The sequence below is a fragment of the Lissotriton helveticus genome, chromosome 9 (genome assembly GCF_964261635.1).
Source record: "Lissotriton helveticus chromosome 9, aLisHel1.1, whole genome shotgun sequence".
Taxonomy (NCBI): domain Eukaryota; kingdom Metazoa; phylum Chordata; class Amphibia; order Caudata; family Salamandridae; genus Lissotriton; species Lissotriton helveticus.
The window spans coordinates 1,157,371,694-1,157,390,979 of record NC_136070.1 but is presented as its reverse complement, the minus strand read 5'-3'; the positions used below and the strand labels follow the sequence as shown (position 1 = coordinate 1,157,390,979).

At 41.8% G+C, this 19,286-nt stretch overlaps 1 protein-coding gene across 1 annotated transcript in view; it reads right to left on the bottom strand.

The window, feature by feature from the left end:
- Nucleotides 1-19,286, bottom strand: part of FGD3 (FYVE, RhoGEF and PH domain containing 3) — a 642,046-nt gene that overhangs the window by 316,875 nt on the left and 305,885 nt on the right. The gene's annotated exons all lie outside the window — the stretch shown is intronic.

Below are 19,286 nucleotides of genomic sequence, written 5' to 3'. Positions count from 1 at the left end.
CTTGTTTGTTATGCAAGCACTGAAAATATGAAAGCAGTTTGTGCCATGCTTTGCCTTGATAGAAGACATTGCTTTGGAGATAATACTTTTTGCTCTAATCCCAAATACATGAGTAGCGAAAACACTGCAAATACATTTTTTGAACTAGATTTTTGAAACACAAGCAAGCACCTTAAATGCTCTCTGTTAGTAGACACACCAGAACACAACCACTCCAGCTTGTATCTCTGGTGGCCTTGGAACTACAGAAGTTTTCCAAAGTATTGTTCTGTCTTGGTTCCCGCCCACCGTCCTCTCACAATGGGAGGATCAAACTCCAGTTAATATCCAGCTTCAGCAACTTTAGCTCTGTAGAATTGATGAGGCTTGTTAGACACACTGGGATCTTAGAGAACTACAGGAGAGTTAGGAGCAGACTGCTTTGTGATAAATACCAGGGTTAGTTCAATAGTAAAAATTGGCTTATTAAGGAATTTCTGAATTTGACCCATCCTGAGATTTGCTCGTGGAAAACTGTAGCGACAGAACCAGTGGATGACCAGGGGAGAGGTGAAGTTGCTGCACAAAAATGTTAGATTACCTGTCTGAAATACAGTAGTGATTTGAAAAGTAAAAACTAAAATGATATATGCTTATTCATGGAAGAAATGGGAGGGGTCCTGAGCAAATAACCTTTGCCCCCTAAGAGCAGTGTCCAGCTGCACAGGGGAAACAGGCGAGGTTCCAGGAATTAATACTCCTGGGCACGAGTTACATATTTGTACGAGAAAGGAAAAGGTATGCGGGGAGAATGTAGGGTCAGACCAACTGTCCTGTTGGATGTAAATGACAGAACTCACTAGTGAAAGTACAGTTTAAGGTAGGGCATGGGCTGTGGTTTGAGACTAAGCAACCCAGAGGATGGATCAAGTGACAGCTACCCTATGTATCTTGGTCATGGTAGTGGCTGCATCTCATACGTACTGCAGTGTTAACGTTTGATCTTAATTTGAGATTGAACGCTTCAAGCACGTTTGCTCAGTTAGTAAATTTACTGTCATCAGAACCTAGCTAATCGAATCAAATCTAGTAAATGTATTTTCAATGGCAGCATGCATAGATAGATTAAATTATGTATGCAGTGTAACTGGGGTTTAGCATACATATCTTGTCTTTACATCTCCCTGCCTGTATAAGTGTACGTGATATTTAGTTCGAAGCACAACCTTTTCTCCAATACTAGCATCACACCACCATATCTTTCTGAGGCTTTTTCAACAAAATTTCAGATTTTGCTCCCAGGCACAAAGGCCATTCCCCTCACCATCTTTCTTGTTGAGAGAATCATTCTTTTAAGTCAATATTGGGTTGCCCCCCCAGAGCCTTCCACACTTTTCTTAGTTACTAAAAACTGCTCATCTCATCTAGTATGAACAGCCATGAGAGATGTTAATGAGTACAACACATTTTCCTCGTATCTCTTCTCCTTGTAATAGTAGAGATTAACAGACATTGTAAACAATGTTTACAATTGCTAGTTTAGCCAGAGCACCACTTGGGCAATTTGCAAATGTAAAGTTGCTAATTTTTTTAAGTCTTCTAAACAGAGGAAGCCCCTGCACATGGAGATAACCCTCCCGAGGAGACCCAATAATGGTCTGTACTGTCATAATGAACTCTGCTTCTTTTGGTTAAATCTCTCTTTGTGCATCCGATCAATGCTCCTTTACTGCCTTCTCTCTTGCAAACATTGTGCTTGACTGTAATGTTGGGCAACTGTTGGTTTGTTTTTCAAGTACCCTGTATGTGTTCCACACACAATGGGGAATCAACGTCATTGCAGATTGTAGAGTAATCTGCACACTGCTTCCCTTGCACTCCTTCTGCAATATTCCTGATAAAAAACGAAAAAGTAATCTTAATGTACTTATCTTTTTTATCTCATTATCAGTCTCTCAGGCTTTGCTTCCAGTGACTTAACTACTCCCTAATGAACTCTGCTGCCCTGTGTTGCATTTTTGGCCAGTACTGGATTAATTAGGGAATGTTCTAAAATAAACATTATGAAAGATTTAGCTGGAGCCAAACTTTATAACATTTCTTTGTAGGAGGTCATTGTAAAGCACAATGCCTTGGTCTATTGCAGTTACTCTTTCTTTACATGACCCACTTGTTATATAGTCACATAACCCTGGCATAACCTCCTTGGGTTGGAATGGGGTTGCCGAGTATCATGCAACTATTTCACTTGCACTTTCTTCATTCATTTGCCTGCTAATTTCACAACAACCAAAGTCAGATGCAATGTACAGTGATTACTAAAGGCACAGCTGCTAAGCACTGCTTATGAGAAAATTAATTTGCATGCTCCAAAAAGACAAACATGACAATCAAATTGATGGCACAGGTGTGATGACAGGCTCAACTAGTAAGAAATTATCTATTTGAAAAAAATGTAGATTCTCAGAAGGTCAATTACTCAGCATTGGTTGAAATTAGTAATAAAATATTTGTCACTAAGAGTTAACAAAGCGTCACTCTACTCAACAGAATGCAGATAGCACACATTGCTTCAAGGCTACAGGAGAATGCATTACACAATTTGTGAATGATTTTTTACACAAAGAACACTCATCATATGGAATATGCTACAAAGAATTAGGTGAACACGATTAATCATGTCTACAGAGTGCTAGACAAATGTACTCCATAGTTTTGCACGTGGTTGTCACCAATTGTTAAAGCTATATAAGCTTGAGAAGATCTCAATGCAGTTTCAAAACTTCACTAAAGAGACGTGCAAAAGACATGCACTAAAGTTGATGATTTTTGATCTGGTTTTACAAGTACTTGTTTTTTGTAATATATATGCAGTGGTGTTGGCTAATTTCTGTGCAACCGATTGGAAGTTTTCCACTAATGGTAAGCTGTGGCCTTATTTCAATCATCTTGAAATCATATAATGCCTTTTAGCATTTTGCGCAGTGATGTAAAGGTAAGTGCAGTTTTAGTTTGTGGTCACAGACTGAACAAATATATATGTATGATCATTCACACATTTATGGACTAGCTAAAAGCATTTCACCTTTTAATGCCCAAATGGGTGTTTGTTACATGTATAATAAATGAGCGAAATGGATTAATGAATGCGAGAGCCATAGGCAAAAAAGATATTGCTCTCTAAAATACTAGCTAAATGTATTTTAACTTCCTGTATGTACTAGTGCTGTTTCAATAAATTGGTTAATTACTACAGGAAAATCAATGCTCTGATGATAGAATTTTATCTATCAATCAATCAGTATTTGTAAAGCTCAACTCTGTCACCCTTAAGGGTATCTGGATGCTGTGTCTCCATTGAAGAGCCAGGTCTTGAGACTCCTTCTGAAGTCTGCCAGTGAGGTGTCTGTACAGAGCTGGAAGGGAAGGTTTTTCAAGGTCTTGGCTGCGATGTAGGAGAAGGAGCGACTGTAGCTATGACAGATGCAGGGGTGTGTGTGTAAGGGAGAGTGAAGAGGAGCGCAGGTGTCTAGAGGATTAGTGGAAGTCCGGTTGATGTCGGCAGGTCCTAGGTTGTGGGGAGGCTTTGTCGTAGTGTATGAGGATCTTAAACTGACATATCTTCAGGATGGGGAGCCAGTGAAGGTCTCTCAGGTGGGGGGCAATGTGGGTTCGTTTTGTGGGGTCTAGGATGAGTCTGGCTGCAGTGTTCTGTATGGCCTGCAGTCTACTGAGGAGCTGGGTGGAGATGCCAGCATAGAGGGCATTGCCATAGTCGAGGTGGCTGGTGACGAGGGCCTGAGTGACGTTCTTTCTGGTGTTGGTTGGGAATGAATCTGAAGATTCTGCAGAGCATGCAAAGTCAGTGGAAGTAGAAGGAGGCGACTGTGTTGACTTGTTGTTTGATGGTCAGTTGGCTGTCGAGGATGATGCAGAGGTTGCGTGCAAAGTCAGTTGGTGTGGGTGTAGGTCCAATTTCTGCAGGCCATCAGTTATGGTCCCATGCAGAGGTGTTCTTCGTGAAGATCGGTACTTCAGTTTTGCCAGAGTTGAGTTGGAAGCAGTTGTCTCTGATACATTTGGCTACTTTGGTCATGGCGATGTAGAAGTTGGGTGCTCGGTGAGCGAGAGGATCAGTTGAGTGTTGTCTGTGTAGGAGATTATGTAAAGTCCGTGGGGTCTGATGACATCTGCGAGGGGGGTCATCTAGATATTGAACAGGGTGGGACTGCGGCATGAGCCATGCGGTATACCGCATATGATGTCTTTGGAGGCGGCAGTGAAGGGAGGCAGTCGGATTCTTTGTGTGTGTCCTGTAAGGAAGGAAGTGATCCACTTGAGAGTATCTTGCTGTATGCCTATGTTGTAAAGTCTGTTGATGAGTGTGATTTGGGAGATGGTGTAAAATGCCACAGAGAGGTCAAGGAGGATCAGGGCCACAGTTTCTCCACTGTCAAGGAGTGTTCTGAGTGCTGTGGTTGGCATGTAATCCTAATTGTTAGGCGTCCAGTAGGTAGTTTTGTTCTAGGAATTCGGGGAGCTGCTGGTTGATGGCTTCGTTGAGTACTCTGGCTGGGTAGGGGAGCAGGGAGATTGGTTGATCATTTTTTAGAACGTTGGGGTCAGCAAAGGCTTTCTTTATGAGGGGTCTGACATCTGCGTGTTTCAATCTGTTCAGGATGGCCTCTGTGGAGATGTAGGTTTTGAGAAAGCGGGTGAGTTTTGTGCTGATTAAGTACATTGCAAGGTTCTAGAGCTGGTTGGAGCAAGGGTCAGTGCAGTGGGCGCTCCGGAGTGGATGGAAGACATGATGGCTGAGGTGGTCAGGACAGTGAGCGGAGACCAGGTGGTAATGGTTTGGCTGATGTTCGCTAGTTGGTAGAGGTTGTTGGGGCTGAGGGTGGCCGGTTGGAGGTTGAAATTGTTGTAGATGTTGGTGATCTTGCTGTTGAAGTAGTCTGAGAGGGTGTCACAGAGTTCTTAGGAGGGGTGGATGATGTTCTCTATGGCTATTGGGTTGGAGAATTCTTTGACTATATTGTAGATATTCCTTTGTGTGTTTGAACACAGAGTTGATGCGGGTGGTGATGGCTGCTGTCTTCGCTTCCTTGATGTGTTAATGATATTTTCTGAGGGCTGTTTTGTGAGCTGCTCCGTCAGCGTGGTTTTTCGTGGCGCGCCATCTTTTTCCAGTTGGTGGCAATTGCGCTAGTAGTCCTGAGTTCTGCGGGGTACTAGCTGGCATGTTTGAAGGTTTTGTTGGATTTTGTAGGTTTCAGTGGGGCGACTCTGTCGGCGCAGCCAATGATCCAGGGGGTGAAGTTCTGGACCGCCTGGTCGAGGTCTGTTGAGGCCTCGGGTTCGGAGGTGGTGAGGGCCTGTGACCACTGAGTTTCGGTGACCTTGCTCCAGCTGCGGTGAGGGGGGGAAGTTTGACACCGGTGTGCTGGGAGTCGTTGATGGTGAAGTGTACGATGGTGTGGTCAGTCCAGGTGAGTTCTGTGGTATGGCTGATTTTGATTCTGTCAGTGGAAGTGAAAATGGGGTTGAGTATGTGTGGGTTCGTTGACCAATCAGGCGAGGCCAAACCTGTTAAGGTTCTGCAGGAGGGCAACAGAGTTGGCATCATTGAGGATGTGGAAGTTGAGGTTGCTGAGTAGGACTTAGTAGTGAGAGTCAGATTAACATGATAAAAGGTCCAACACACTATCCCTGTCGATTTGAAATCCCCAATATTAATTGAGGGTGAATACTGCCATGGGGCTTGGACTTTGTGTAACCCATAAAGGAAGTAATTGTAAAAGAGTTTGGGGTGTTCTCCCTTTTACAAAAATCAAAATGACACCATTTAAAATGTTTTATTTTTGTTATTTTATTGTTGCAAAATTTCTGATGCAATATTCCACTTGATGTATTGATATACAGTTGCTAGGCAGCTGACACGTGTTTCATTCCCTATGACTAGCAAGCCTGGGTCTTTCTCAAGGCTGCAAAAAGATAAGAAAAAACGTTTGTGGACAGAATTGGGTTCTATAGTCCTAAAGATCAACACCTTCAAGTGCGGTGAGAGGGAACCCTTCTCTTCATGTGCTGTAAATAAGAAATCCTGTCATTCAGAAAGTCTTATAAATGTTTGATAATATTGGAGTCCATACAGTGATCATTAGAGGTACCCAGACAAGTGAAGTGATGAAAAGAAAAGCCCAACAGTTCTTTCCAATGTTGTATGTTCCATGATCTAGGCTGCGCCCGAATTTTGGTTGAATAATTAGTCAAGATGTTCGCTCTGTTGAAATGTTCAAAATGTAATATATCATACAGTGTCGAGAGTCGATTGCTAGGGGGGTTTATGAGGTTGGGGTCGCAGAATGTTGCTCAAGGTCCCTGGGGGGCTGTAGGTGAGGTTGCCTAACATGAAATGAATGTATTCATTCTAAAAAGAAAATATAATGCTTTCTAGGTTTCAATGTGGTCAACTTAAAAAAAAATACAAATCACAAAGGAAGTTTGGCTGCTCTGTACAGAAGACTCTGAAAAGATGGGATGCAAACTGATAGGCGTATTGCTCAAGTGGCAAGGTGAGATGTGTGCTAGTTAATACTGATCCCTCTGGGAAGTGAGACCAGCATGGAGTTCTGTAGTACACCTTCACAATGTCATTCCTTCAGATCACGCATTAGGTTTAATAGTTTAACTTAAAGGCATTTCTATAGTGGTCCTTTATGCGGTCTGAGATATGCAAGTTTCATACTGTTCTATATTGAGTTAACAAGCTGGAGGAATGGTTAGCTTGCTGTAATCTAAACAAGAAAGCACATTCATATTATACATGCAGTCCCAATTCACCTAGAATTTCATCAGAACCAAAAAATAAATAAAATGGGCACAGATAGCACAGAATATATCATGGTGTAGCCACGTGTAGATAACATTAAGGTTCTCTCCATGAGAAGAATTCAAGCATTCTTTGATGTCTTAAATTTAATATACTTCTATTTCATCACTATCAAGAAAAGACAACCCCTTCTTTATAGTTAGTGGCTGTCATAGTTTGCAACAGGAGCACAACTCTTCTCCCACCCACCTCTGGCCCTAGGCAGTATTGGCTATCTCGTCAACCTCATGCCCAGGGCTTTGCCACTCAGGAGTTTGCTGGTGCTGGTGTGACATGAGTCATGCTGTCCAGGATTGTGACTACCACGTGTGCTTTCTAGCTGCGACATGCCCCATCGCAAGCACAGTCAATCCTGTCCCCTTCCACACCCCACAAAGCTGACAATACGTCCTCTCTCAGTTGCAGTCTAAATAGGATATAAGAATCCACTGCAGCAAAGGGTATCTACCACTATATTTGAGGATCCAGAGATTATAAGATCTACTGCAGGGTCAGAAGTCTATAAAAGCCACACCTAGAGCATGGCCACATAATTAGTCATCCTTACGGATGAGAAGAAGCCTCTGCCTGGGCTCTGCTCTTCACCTGTGTTCTGCTCTTCACCTGTGTTCCTTCATCTACGTACTGAAACTCTGCTGTGGTGTCTAAGTTGTCCTGTAACTACTGTCTCTAGGGTCTTCACAGAGTGATTTACTGATTCTGTTCATGACTCAAATTGTGGAACTTTGATAACTGTGTATAGAACAACAGAATAGGGGCAGTCTCTCAGCGAATCCCTTGCCTCTAGCCAGCTAAAGGTACTGTCTTATTGACATGTTGAGTGATTACTGTAATTAACATGTTTCCATGATGATTCTTGATTCTGACATTTCATAGAGAGGGAAACTCAAAGAGATGACATCTTTGTTCACTCTAAGCATCCAGCTTATTAGACAGTTCTAAAACAACCAGAAAGTATTTCTAGTCCTCTCTTCATTGAGTGGTATTCTCATATGGGGTTGCTGACATCTTATTAACCTGACTGGGAGCATTACACCATTTCTCAATGTCAAGGTCAGGCATAATCTGATACAGGGTGCAATATTGTTAAGAAAACTGTGGTTTCTAATATACTTCTTAGGGCATCCAAAACTTCAGAGAAGTGATTCTTACAATGTGCACTTGTGTTATGAAATAGTGTACAGGTATTCGCACAGCCAGATAAGTACATACAATGCAGACGCACCAATAATGTTATTTACTTAAAATACTTAAGATACTACAACAAATCAGGCAGCTACAACTATCTGAGATACGAACCTAAGAGACAATCTCAAGACAGCTCTTTATTCTTTTCACGGGGTGATCATCGAAACCCTCATTATTTTTGGAAGATCTTGACATTAGTCCACAAAGCTTGCTACAATGGAGACATATTCATCCTTCTGCTAAGAATAGGGTTGCACCCAAGTGGTATAATAAACACCTGAAAACAGTGCTAGCAGGTCAAAGAAGAGGTCTGTGAACCCATCTCCATCAAATTAGTTTTTTTTATACACAGCAAATAAATTCACGCAATATTTTTAACAAGAATGAAAGTTTACATCTTCGCTCAAGCACATCAAACCAGACTCTTGACAGTCTTACTTGAATTGGGTATTTCAAATCCCTACATGAAATATCCTCCTTATTTCCGTCTTTATTTTTTTCAATCACCACATTTTATTCTCCTCTCTTTTCAACTTGGTCCTCATATTTAGCAGAATAGCATAGCACCTTAAAGCAAAGTAGACCTACATGTAGCACTAAAAAGTAATGAACACAACATGCTGTAATACACAAGGACTCAATACTTCCTCAATACTTCTTCTCCTGGACTTTAAGTGAAGAAGTACGTAGGGCTGAAAAAGGTGTTGTGAGGTTGTATGTTTTAGAACGGGATTTTCAGTCTTACGTGTAGTTAAGCTTTAGGTTTTACTACTTTTCACTATGAGATTTCTTGATTTTTTTTATTTTAACTGAATGTACTTGATAATATGTTTCTAACAACTGGTAGTATTGACTCCTGTATAGCAATAATAGTTTGAAAGTAATATATAGCACATACTACAGACTTGTCATTGAATAGATCAATCTAGCAGATGAAAACATTGACATAGCTATAAGTGGGAGAAAGATATCCTAGATAAGTTGACTCCGCAAAGGCAAGTGCCTGCATTCCCATATCATAGGTGTATTCAAATATTTTTGTGATACACAACTTCACATGGCGTAGCATGCATTTGAACATTGGATGCATACAAACATGTAAAGGAATATTATCTTGTTACATGCTTCTGCCCCTTTCTCGGCTTAGGCAAAAGATTTCTATCTCTAGAATTTGGCAATATATTTCCTTTGTATACTTCAGGGTACTTTCACTCAGCTGGCTAACATCATGAGTGAGCATATACAAGTGCATTTGCATTATTACTTTTCTATGTAATATAATGGATTATTACTTCTAATTTAACCGCCTATTGCTCTTTTGCCCCATTTTTCCCCAGGAGAAGTTTGCAAAAGGAAGACACGTTTTTTCAGTTCATGAACTCACAAGCCCTTGTAAATGACATTCAACAATTTAAGCCTCACCTATTGAAAGCTAAGTGTGAATGCATTCCATTGTGCACTAAATAATTTTTGTTGTGTGCATAAAACTATGGGTAAGGTAAAAGAAGGGAGTGATCCTCAAATGTAAAAATGAATACTCTTGGAAATGGTGGTACAATTTACAATGAGGATATAAGAAAAGATTATAGTTACAGTGAGCATGACGCATGCACGATAGGTGTGCCACCAAAAGTGATGCTGCTTTAAGAAAAAGTCATAGCCACAATAGGCTTTGGCAGCAATAATAATTTGGCCGTGTTGGCACACCAATGTTAAGCATTGTTCGTATTGCCAATATTAACTTAAACTTAGTGGAAGAACCACAGACTGTATCTAGCTATAAATATACACTCCATTTGAAATGGAGATTTTGTTCTTTAACAGATGGACATGCATCCTTGAGCAAATGATATGCTTTCTTTGCCCTCCACGAAAGCATGTACCAGTGGTTTTGATGAATTGGTGAAATAATTATTGCTGGACATCACAGCCGAAATATAAAATACTATTCATGTACTTTCTTAAAATAATGATTAGACTGCAAGTTGGTAAAACACATCTTAAAATAAACATTGGACTGTACAGGAAGTTAGGAGAGGGTGCACCAGCATCAGGCATACATTATGCAGCAGAGTAGGAGGGTGGTGGTATCAGACATGGAATAATGGCAAAGCTAAAAGTGAAGTCTGTTTCACTGTCAATGCCATTTGTTGTCCTGCCAAATGGGGCTAAAGCTAACACAGAAACACAACCTCGTGACCTGGTGCAGAAGGTTCATCATTCCATGTATTGTGAGGTATTTTTAAAATGTGAAGAACAACCAGTCAATAGCAGCACTGAAACTCACAGCTCAACAAAACACAGCAGCAATGTCAGCTGATGGAAATAATAAATAAACAAAGTTATCATCATACAACTTCTCCACAGATGCTGTCTTAGGACAAAGACAGAGGTTAGAAAAATACTCAATGCCGTAAACCAAATGGCCTCAACGATTTAATTTAATAAATTGCTGGTTTCAATAGTTGAGTGTTACCGGAGAAACTATCAAGCCATATACAATATGCACAGGCTGCTGAGCAAAATATATGTGGAGTATAGGGAGTTGTTTTAACAGTTGAATCTTTCCACTTCTGTTGAAAATCAATATCCAGTGGGCACTGCGGGCAGGGCTGCTGGTCAATGGTCTAAGTTGTTCTATGTGAGCATTACAGACAATGGTATCTGCCAAAGGTAACGACTTCAAGTCACACTTGTGTAGGATATAGTGGCTCGGTTACAAGACACTTAGTGTTGCCAAACACCATACTCTTTATACTGTGGCCATCAGCATACCACAGGTTGCACCCACTGGAGATTGGAGAACTGAGCACAGGGCATAATCAAAAGGAAGGTCTCGAGCTTATACCCATAGGATATGCACAATATATTCTAAGGGCATGGGTATTGTAAGCCAACGCCTGTGCTTATTGGAGTACAAAAAACAGAGCCAAACAGGTTCTTGGAGTTGGACTACCAGGCAAAGCCCTGTGACCAGTACTCACTGGGCATGGCCACATGTGATACATTTTTGCATTACTTGTTCATTGTTTTCATCGCTGAGGCAATTTTAGCTGCACATATACCATATCTATCCGATTCATTCAAGTTCATCTCAAATGCGACCATCATTTCTGCAACCAGGAAAAAAGTCGGTATGGCATGTGAGAGAAAAGGGTAACAGCACTTAGGACACTGCATACAAATTGATTTTTTGTGTGCGAGATGAGTGCATGGAAATACAAAATAATCAAGATTCCAAGCAGTACAGCCCTCCCAGGAGATTTTCTCAAACAAAATGTTCAGGAAGTCATGCAATACCTGCTTTTAAAACAGCTCCTGTAATATCCTGAACACGTTAGTTCCTGTAATATCCTGAGTATGTCATTTCTGAGTGCAATGAACCTGCTGAAAGTTAGACGCAGACCATCAGGCTACATCTTAACTACGCCTTTGTTTTGAACACTTCCTGCTGAAGCAAAACTGATATAATCTACTTGCCTAACTAACTGGAACCACTTTTATCTGTTCTGCAACCAGTCCATTCACTATCTTATTGAAAAATATTTCTAGGAGGTGGACAGTTGTGACAAAGGCACTTCTTCCTGCAATGCTTCTCTGTAAAGGTGATAAGCATTTTTCGTGATTAAGTTTAACTAAAGTTTTATATATCTGAGGAGATAAATTCTCATAAATACTACACACCTTCTGTACAATTTTGTAGGGGGAAAATCTCTCTTTATATATATTACCTACTGGCGGTCGCCAGTAGGTAGGTTTAGTTAGGATCAAAGTTTCCATAGGAAAAACATTTTTTATTTTGCCATTAACTTGGCCACCACTTAACAAATCTTCCTGAAATGTTAAAAAACATTCACTTTTTGGTTCAGCGTTGTGTGTATAGATTCAGGGTGATCCGTCAAGTGGAGGCCGAGAAAAAAGGGCGGATCCCAAAACTCATTTTCCCCATGTTATGTCCATAGAGATTTTTCATTTTATGAACACTACTACAGCCCGAACCGCTGAACAGAATTACACCAAATTTGGCAGAAAGGTAGATGTTGATCCAGAAAGCGTGCTTTTTGCATTTTGTTGTAAATCTGTTCAGTAGTTTCAGAGATATTTAAGTTTACAGAATATAGATTTCTGGAAGCCCAAAATCCTACCGAAACCCTGCTAAAATGTGATTGGCTGCCAACACTTCAACCAGGAAGTGTTGGCAGCCAACTTTAGGCTCGGTTGAACCCAGTCCCTCAAAAAATGTAAAAAAACTAAAAGAAAAGGGAAGGGTAGAAACACCCTGGTCTCTTAGGGGTCCTACTGGGACCCTGGAGGGCCAAAAAAAGCATTTTTTTTTAAAAAAAAAAGAATTTGGCTGGATTTGCGGATTCTTTTTGTCATTATTTTCATATTTCCATTTTCCTCCTTCTCACTTTTCTGTCTCTTTCTCTGGGTCAAGCTTTGATGATGAAAAATAAGTCCTGGACTCCCAAAAATTAGTGCTGGTGCCCCCCCCCCCCCCCCCACCCCTGCAACCACCAGCATAAATTAAGCACTGGATGGTACATACAAAAACCTAAGTATGACTGACAGAGCTGTTTGGACAAACGCTTAATGGGGGTCAAAGGTATGCTGATCCGAAAAGTAGGCGTTTGGAGCTTATGTCAAAAATATTACAAAGTATACAATACATTTGCCTGTGTTGCTGATATTCTAGTACGTGGATTCGGAACAATAAATATCCTGGTTTGCAGGTACAGTTTTTTCACTGTATTTTAAAAAAAGAAACTGTGCCAGCTTTCCTGAAAGTAGTTAATTGATAGTCTCTGGGCAAAGACAATACAAAATTGCTGTTAAACTATTATTGTATTTGACAAAATAACATTGTCGCAAAGGAGAGCTAAATATGCTAACAAAGAGTTGACAATACAAATAACATGAAATTAAAAAGCCACAAATGTAGCAGATTGATTACATTTTAACCAGCTAGCAACACATTTATAAAATGGCAAAACCTGTTGCAAAGCTAGGCAATTACAACACAATGGAATCTGAGTCAATATACTACATAAATGCAGCCACAGACTGGTAATTATAGTAAATCCCTGGTTAAGTGCTAATGGAATTCTTCAGCCTAAAAGAGAGACGTCATTGCAGCACAGTCAGCCCGGTAATGCTGGTTGCTGCATCATCACTAGATGCAAGGAACTGATTTTTTATTCTATTCAATCTCGTCAATTATTTTCACTGTTTGTTGCATCCATATCAGATACAAATATAGAATAGTTACTTCTGTGCTTTCCGTCCCTTGTCTCTATTCATGAAGAATGCTTCCTCGAGGGGGGCGTGGCTAAGCGCCCGATGCGGATGGCGGCTCTAGTGTGAGCGCTCTGTTCTCGCCGAGGGATTCACCCGTTCCTACCTGTGCCGGCCGCCTGAAAATCGACGCGGTCCTCGTCGGAATGTGAGTGGAGCTTCACCAACCCGGCGGCAGCTTACAAGAGCCTCCCGTAAGCTTGTTTTGGCATTTACGAGCGGCCGCGGCTTCCTGTCAGCCGCGACCGCCATTTTGTCTCTTCCTCGCGCGTCTGCCGCGCTACTTGCAACGGACAATGCCTCTACCACATGGTGCTTCGGACCCTTGCAAAGGCTCATGGTGAGCTCATTTTTTCAAGCTTTCCAATGCTGATACCACTACTTCGCCTGCTTTGTCTTGTTTAAGCAGCATTTGTGTAAATTGCGATTCTGGCGGCCATTTTTCTCTTTTTGCCTGCTCTCACCACAATGCTCTTCATTCTTCTCGCTGCTAGTGCCTCCCTTTGACTGAGCACATTCTCCAGTCTGTCCTCACTTATGCGTCGCTGCAATTCTCATGTTGGATTCCATCTTCTGCTGCTAGTGCCTCACTTCTCAGTTTTGGGACTTTTTGCGCACTAACTTCTCGCAGGAAAGCTTCATCACTCATATAATTGGTCACTGCTTTGTCTCTTCATCTGTATTTTTACAACTCCAGCATGGCTGTGGGGAGGTGCCTCTGAGCTTCCTTGCATTTCAACGCTTTTTGCTGCTTGGCCCTCCTTCATTTCGCCATTGACTTTAACAGACAAAGACTCTCTCAGCTGTTACCTCTTTATTACCTTCTTCTTGTTAGCAGCTTATATCATATGGAGAAAGGCGCAATAGGTCGTATTCCCAAAACTCCAAGACGTGTTTTTATCAAAAACTCCAAAGTCTTTTCAGCATTGGCGCATCTGGAAGCGTCTCAAGAGCTTGCTGCTGAAATGTCGCAGTCTAACACGGAACGTCCTGCCCAAAACCCAGGAAAAGTTACATCGAAACGTCTCAAAAAAGACCCTCCATCACCGTCAGGTTCCACTTCAGCTGTATCTATGGAACTACTGTTGGAGGAGATACGTGCTCTTCGACCTTTCATGGAAGAAACCAATTCTAAGTTGCAGGTCTTAACCGACAATTGGTCACAGATGGATGCGAGGGTAACGACCGTGGAGCACTCTATATCTTCTCTCCAGGAATCATCTTCCAAGGTGACGTACATGCAATCGCAGATTTCTTCTCTCCAGAAGCAGGTCGAGGAACTTGAGAATCGAAACCGACGCAACAACCTTCGTATTTACGGCCTGGCGGAGAATTGTGAGGGGACTGACCCCGTCGCTTTTTTCAAATCTTTTCTGCCTAAGCTCCTCCACTTACCTGAGGGAACCACGCTTAACATCCAACGAGCACATAGGCTTGGTCGCATTTCTTCATCTTCCTCTGCCTCTCCTAGGCCACGAGGTGTCATCATGTACTTTCTGGAGTATACTGATCTCCTCAAAGTTTTGTCAGCGGCCCGAGCCTCTCCTCGTCTCACATGGTCAGGTTCTACCCTCTTCTTTGCGCAAGATTACGCTAAAGCCACAGCCAACCGTCGTAAAGCCTTCTTGGATATGCGACCGGAGCTTCGATCTATTGGCGCCAGGTATGGCCTTTTCCACCCTTGCCTTTTCAGATTCACTCACAACAACAAAACGACGACCTACGAGGACCCTGTTCGCCTTCGGAGCTTCCTTAATTCATGCCAAACATCAGAAATGGACTTCTCCAGCTCCTCGTCGGCCTTCCCTCCATGACTTTCATGACTTACTATTGTGGTTCTCCACTAGTTTGCATAGTTCCTGTTGATTATATATATATTTGTTCTTGTCATGTTGTCTCTCTCCTTTTCCTTTCTGACATTTCTTCCTTTCTATTTGTTCTCCTCTAGTTCCATAATCTATTCGCCTTTTTTCCACTTGCTTTGGTATTTCGCTTGTATCTATACCCCTTCTGCTGTTCTCCTCTCCTCAATTATTCTGTCTTTTGTTCTCTTCCACAGGTTTTGTTGCTTACAGTATGTATTTCCCTTGGTCTGACGGTTCGTTTGCATTGGTTGGACCACCTCCTCCAGTGGGCGCTTCCCCCTCAGTTCTTCCTCTAGCCTTCCCTCCCTCGTGATCGCCCTACCTCCATTTCACCCTTTGTAAGTATGTTTTCCCTTCTTCCCTTGTTTGCCGTTATATCCTTTTTGTCCTTGATCCTTTTTTTCCTCTAGTTCTTTTCCGTTCAAAGGTGTCTCCTCTTTCTCTTTTTCACTCACTTCTTTGTCTTTCCCTTTTTCATATTTCTCTGCTGCGCATTTGGGGACTTCTACCTTATTTCTTCGCTCATTTGACATTCACTACTATTTTCTCACTCTCCACATTTGCTCCTTATTTTCATTTTTCTCTCTCCTTTTTCTCCTTTCTCCTATTTTTTCATTCTTTCATTATGGCTCCTCATTTGCTTCTGATTTTGCTCCTTTTCCTACTTACTTCTCTTCTTTCGTCTTTTCTTCTCCTTTCTTCGTATTCTCTTTCTTTGTTTTTTTTTTCGTTTTCCTAGCACTCCTTCTGCTTACCTACCTGTATTTCCTCTCTAATATTTTTCAACTTCACATTATCTCATCTCTTTCTGGCTTTCTTATCCTGTTTATTCATCTTATTATTCTGGGCACTTATTACTCTTTTATTTTTATAGATAACATATATCTCATTTTCATGATATGTCGCAAAAAATTATCACATGGAATGTTAAGGGCGTTAATTCCCCTATCAAGCGACAGAGAATTTTGTCACATCTTGCACGTTTAAATGTTGATATTGCTTTTCTGAAAGAAACCCATTTATCTGCTGAAGGGTCTGTTAAGTTGAAGAGAAGTTGGGTGGGTGATGTTTATTTTTCTCCGGGAGATGGTAAGCGCAATGGAGTAGCCATTTTATGCCACAAAAATCTCTCTCACACTTTGCTTAATCAAGAATCAGATGATGTTGGTCGCTGGGCATATGTTAAACTTTCCATTAAGAATGTTCCAATTTCCCTCCTTAATGTCTATGCCCCCACTGCTGGTGATTCCACTTTCTGGTATACTTTTTCACACCAAGTTACCAGATTTATTGATGATAACTTTATTTTAGCGGGAGATTGTAACCAGCCCCTTGACCCTTTTTTGGATAGAAATTCCAAAGCTCATTTTGTTCCCAATAAGTCGCATAGACTTTTTTCTCAAGTCATCTCTCAACATAAACTCACCGATGCCTGGCGATTATGTAATCCTGAACTACGGGAATTCACTTTTTACTCTCCCTGCCACCATTCTCAGTCCCGAATTGATTACCTTTTTGTTACTCATAACATTGCCCAAACCCTTACACATGCAGAAATTGGCCCTATACTACTTTCAGATCATGCCCTCACCTTAGTCCAACTTGACATTCCCCCTAAATCAGTTGGACCCAAGCGATGGCGCTTTAACAATTCCCTTCTCCTGGATCCCAAATTCACCGCATCTTTCATTGAATTCTCTGATGAATTTTTTCTAATTAATGATACTCCCTCCATTCCCAAGCACACCATCTGGGATGCCTTTAAAGATACAGCACGGGACTTTATTATTAGCTTTGTAGCAAAAAAACGGAGGGCTGCTCGTAACTTTACGGCTACCCTTCTTCTTGACATTAAGAAATTGGAGCATTCTTACTTTACTTCTCATTCGCAGGACAGCTTAACGGCCCTGATTAATGCCAAAATGAAATTTAACAAACAATCCACAGATGATGCATCTTTATATTTGTTAAAATCAAGCGCAAAGTTTTATGGGGGTAAAAATAAGGCTGGGAAGATTCTTGCTAAGTATTTGAAGGTAAAGCATAATAAATTAAATATTGATTCAATATATGACACACATTCTATTCTCAAACACAAAGATACAGATATTCTTGATGAATTTTCTGCCTTTTACAACACCTTATATTCTTCCGAAACCCACCCCTCCTCGCATTCTTTAGACCGCTTCTTTTCCAGCATCCAAAAACCAGCTGACTTCCCACTTGATCTCTCTTATTTAGAGTTCGATATTTCCCAACAAGAGTTACTCACAGCACTTCAGAATCTCCGAAAACATAAAGCTCCTGGGCCCGATGGCTTTACTGTTGAATTCTTTCTTCATTTCTCCAAACTTCTCATCCCTAAACTACACTCCCTCATTGATGCTTTCCTTACTTTGGGCTCTTCTTCAGGCTCTTTCTCAGATGCACATATCTGCCTCATACCCAAGGAAGGAAAGGATGCCCAGTATTGTAAAAATTATAGGCCAATCTCCTTGGTTAACATCGATTATAAAATATTTGCGAAATCTCTTGCAGCACGTCTTGACCTTCTTCTCCCGGATCTTTTGGGGGCAGAACAGTCAGGCTTTGTCAAGGGTCGCTTTATTACTGATAATACTAGATTGCTTTTTAATGTCTTATCTAAATCCCGTCACCTGCCCCACTCCCTTGCAGCCATTGCCCTTGATGCTGAAAAGGCATTTGATAGAGTTGAGTGGACTTATCTTTTTCACACCCTCCATTGGTTCGGTTTTGGTCCCAAATTTATTTCTTTGATTTCCTTACTATACTCCAATCCACGTGCAGCTGTTTGTGCCAATGGACAAGTCTCCTCCTTTTTTGATTTGGGAAGAGGGGTACGTCAAGGATGTCCCTTATCTCCTTTTCTTTTTAGGGCTCGGACTCCTCCCCCTGGGGGAGGAGTTAGAGAACTAATGTTAAAGGAGAAAAAAAAGAAGAAGAGGGCCTTGGAGAGAGAAATTCCAGACATTCCTTAGCGTTTTCTGGCATCTGGTCAGTGATTCGTCTTCCCTGTGCTGTGTATGTAGTAGCCTTGAAGTGATAGGCTGTAAGTAATGTACGCGTGCCCGATGTGGCATTTTGTGTGCGAGAGCGAGCATGGCAGAGTGATTAATCTTAATTACGAGCAGTCAGAGTGCCCGTGTAATGCAAGCCAGATGATGCGAACGCGTTCACAGCGGTGAGCGCGTTCAATGTTAAATGACGAGAGGCAGCAGGCGACGCTCACAGAAGATGACTCATACATGCTCGTCCACACTGTAGTTCTTGTTTTAAGTTGCTACGGGGTGTCTTTTTTCTGCCTCTGCGTGACAGTCTGTAAGAATAATGAGCGATGGTGTGCTGACTGTTTATTTTTAGGGTCTGGGAAGGGGAGTGTGTCCGTCCGTTGTTTGAATGTGTGTAGGTTTCAGTTCAATGATCTAGAACACGGAGGAGAGAGACGTTGTCTACGTAATCAGATTTTTAAAAACTTCACTGCCCCACAGTTTCTAGAACAGGCTGTTGACTGCAAGACTGATGCACATTCCCAGACTTCCGTAATTTCTAATGAACTTTAGGCATTTTGAACTTTCTGAACCCTGTCTGATGCAGCCACTTCACTAATACATAACAGAACAGGCACAGTTTCCCTCGCTGCTGTATAACCGCCAAATGGTTCCAAGCCCATACAGTCCATGGCCTCTCTGGAAAGGTTTCCAGGTGGATGCTAGTTCGCTGAGGGAAAAAGTTGGAAGCGCCTATTAACTGAAAGACCGGCAAGGCAACAAGGAACGGCAATGGCCGTGAGTGTGACAGTGGAGGAGGGTGAGCGGCGGACATGGTATGGGCACACAAAGTGAACTAGACGGCTAGAGTGAAGTCACCTCACATGCGTGCATAGAATATATTCTTTGAGATTTAGGAACGCGTGCTGCTTGGCGAGTTGTGCTGGTGGAAGCTGTGCACAGCGCGAACAGGGCTACCCGCCCGAGGATGTGCATAGTGTAACTCGTTTCTGCACCCGTGGCAGTGCTTGCATCCAGGGTCATAGGGTCACTTTC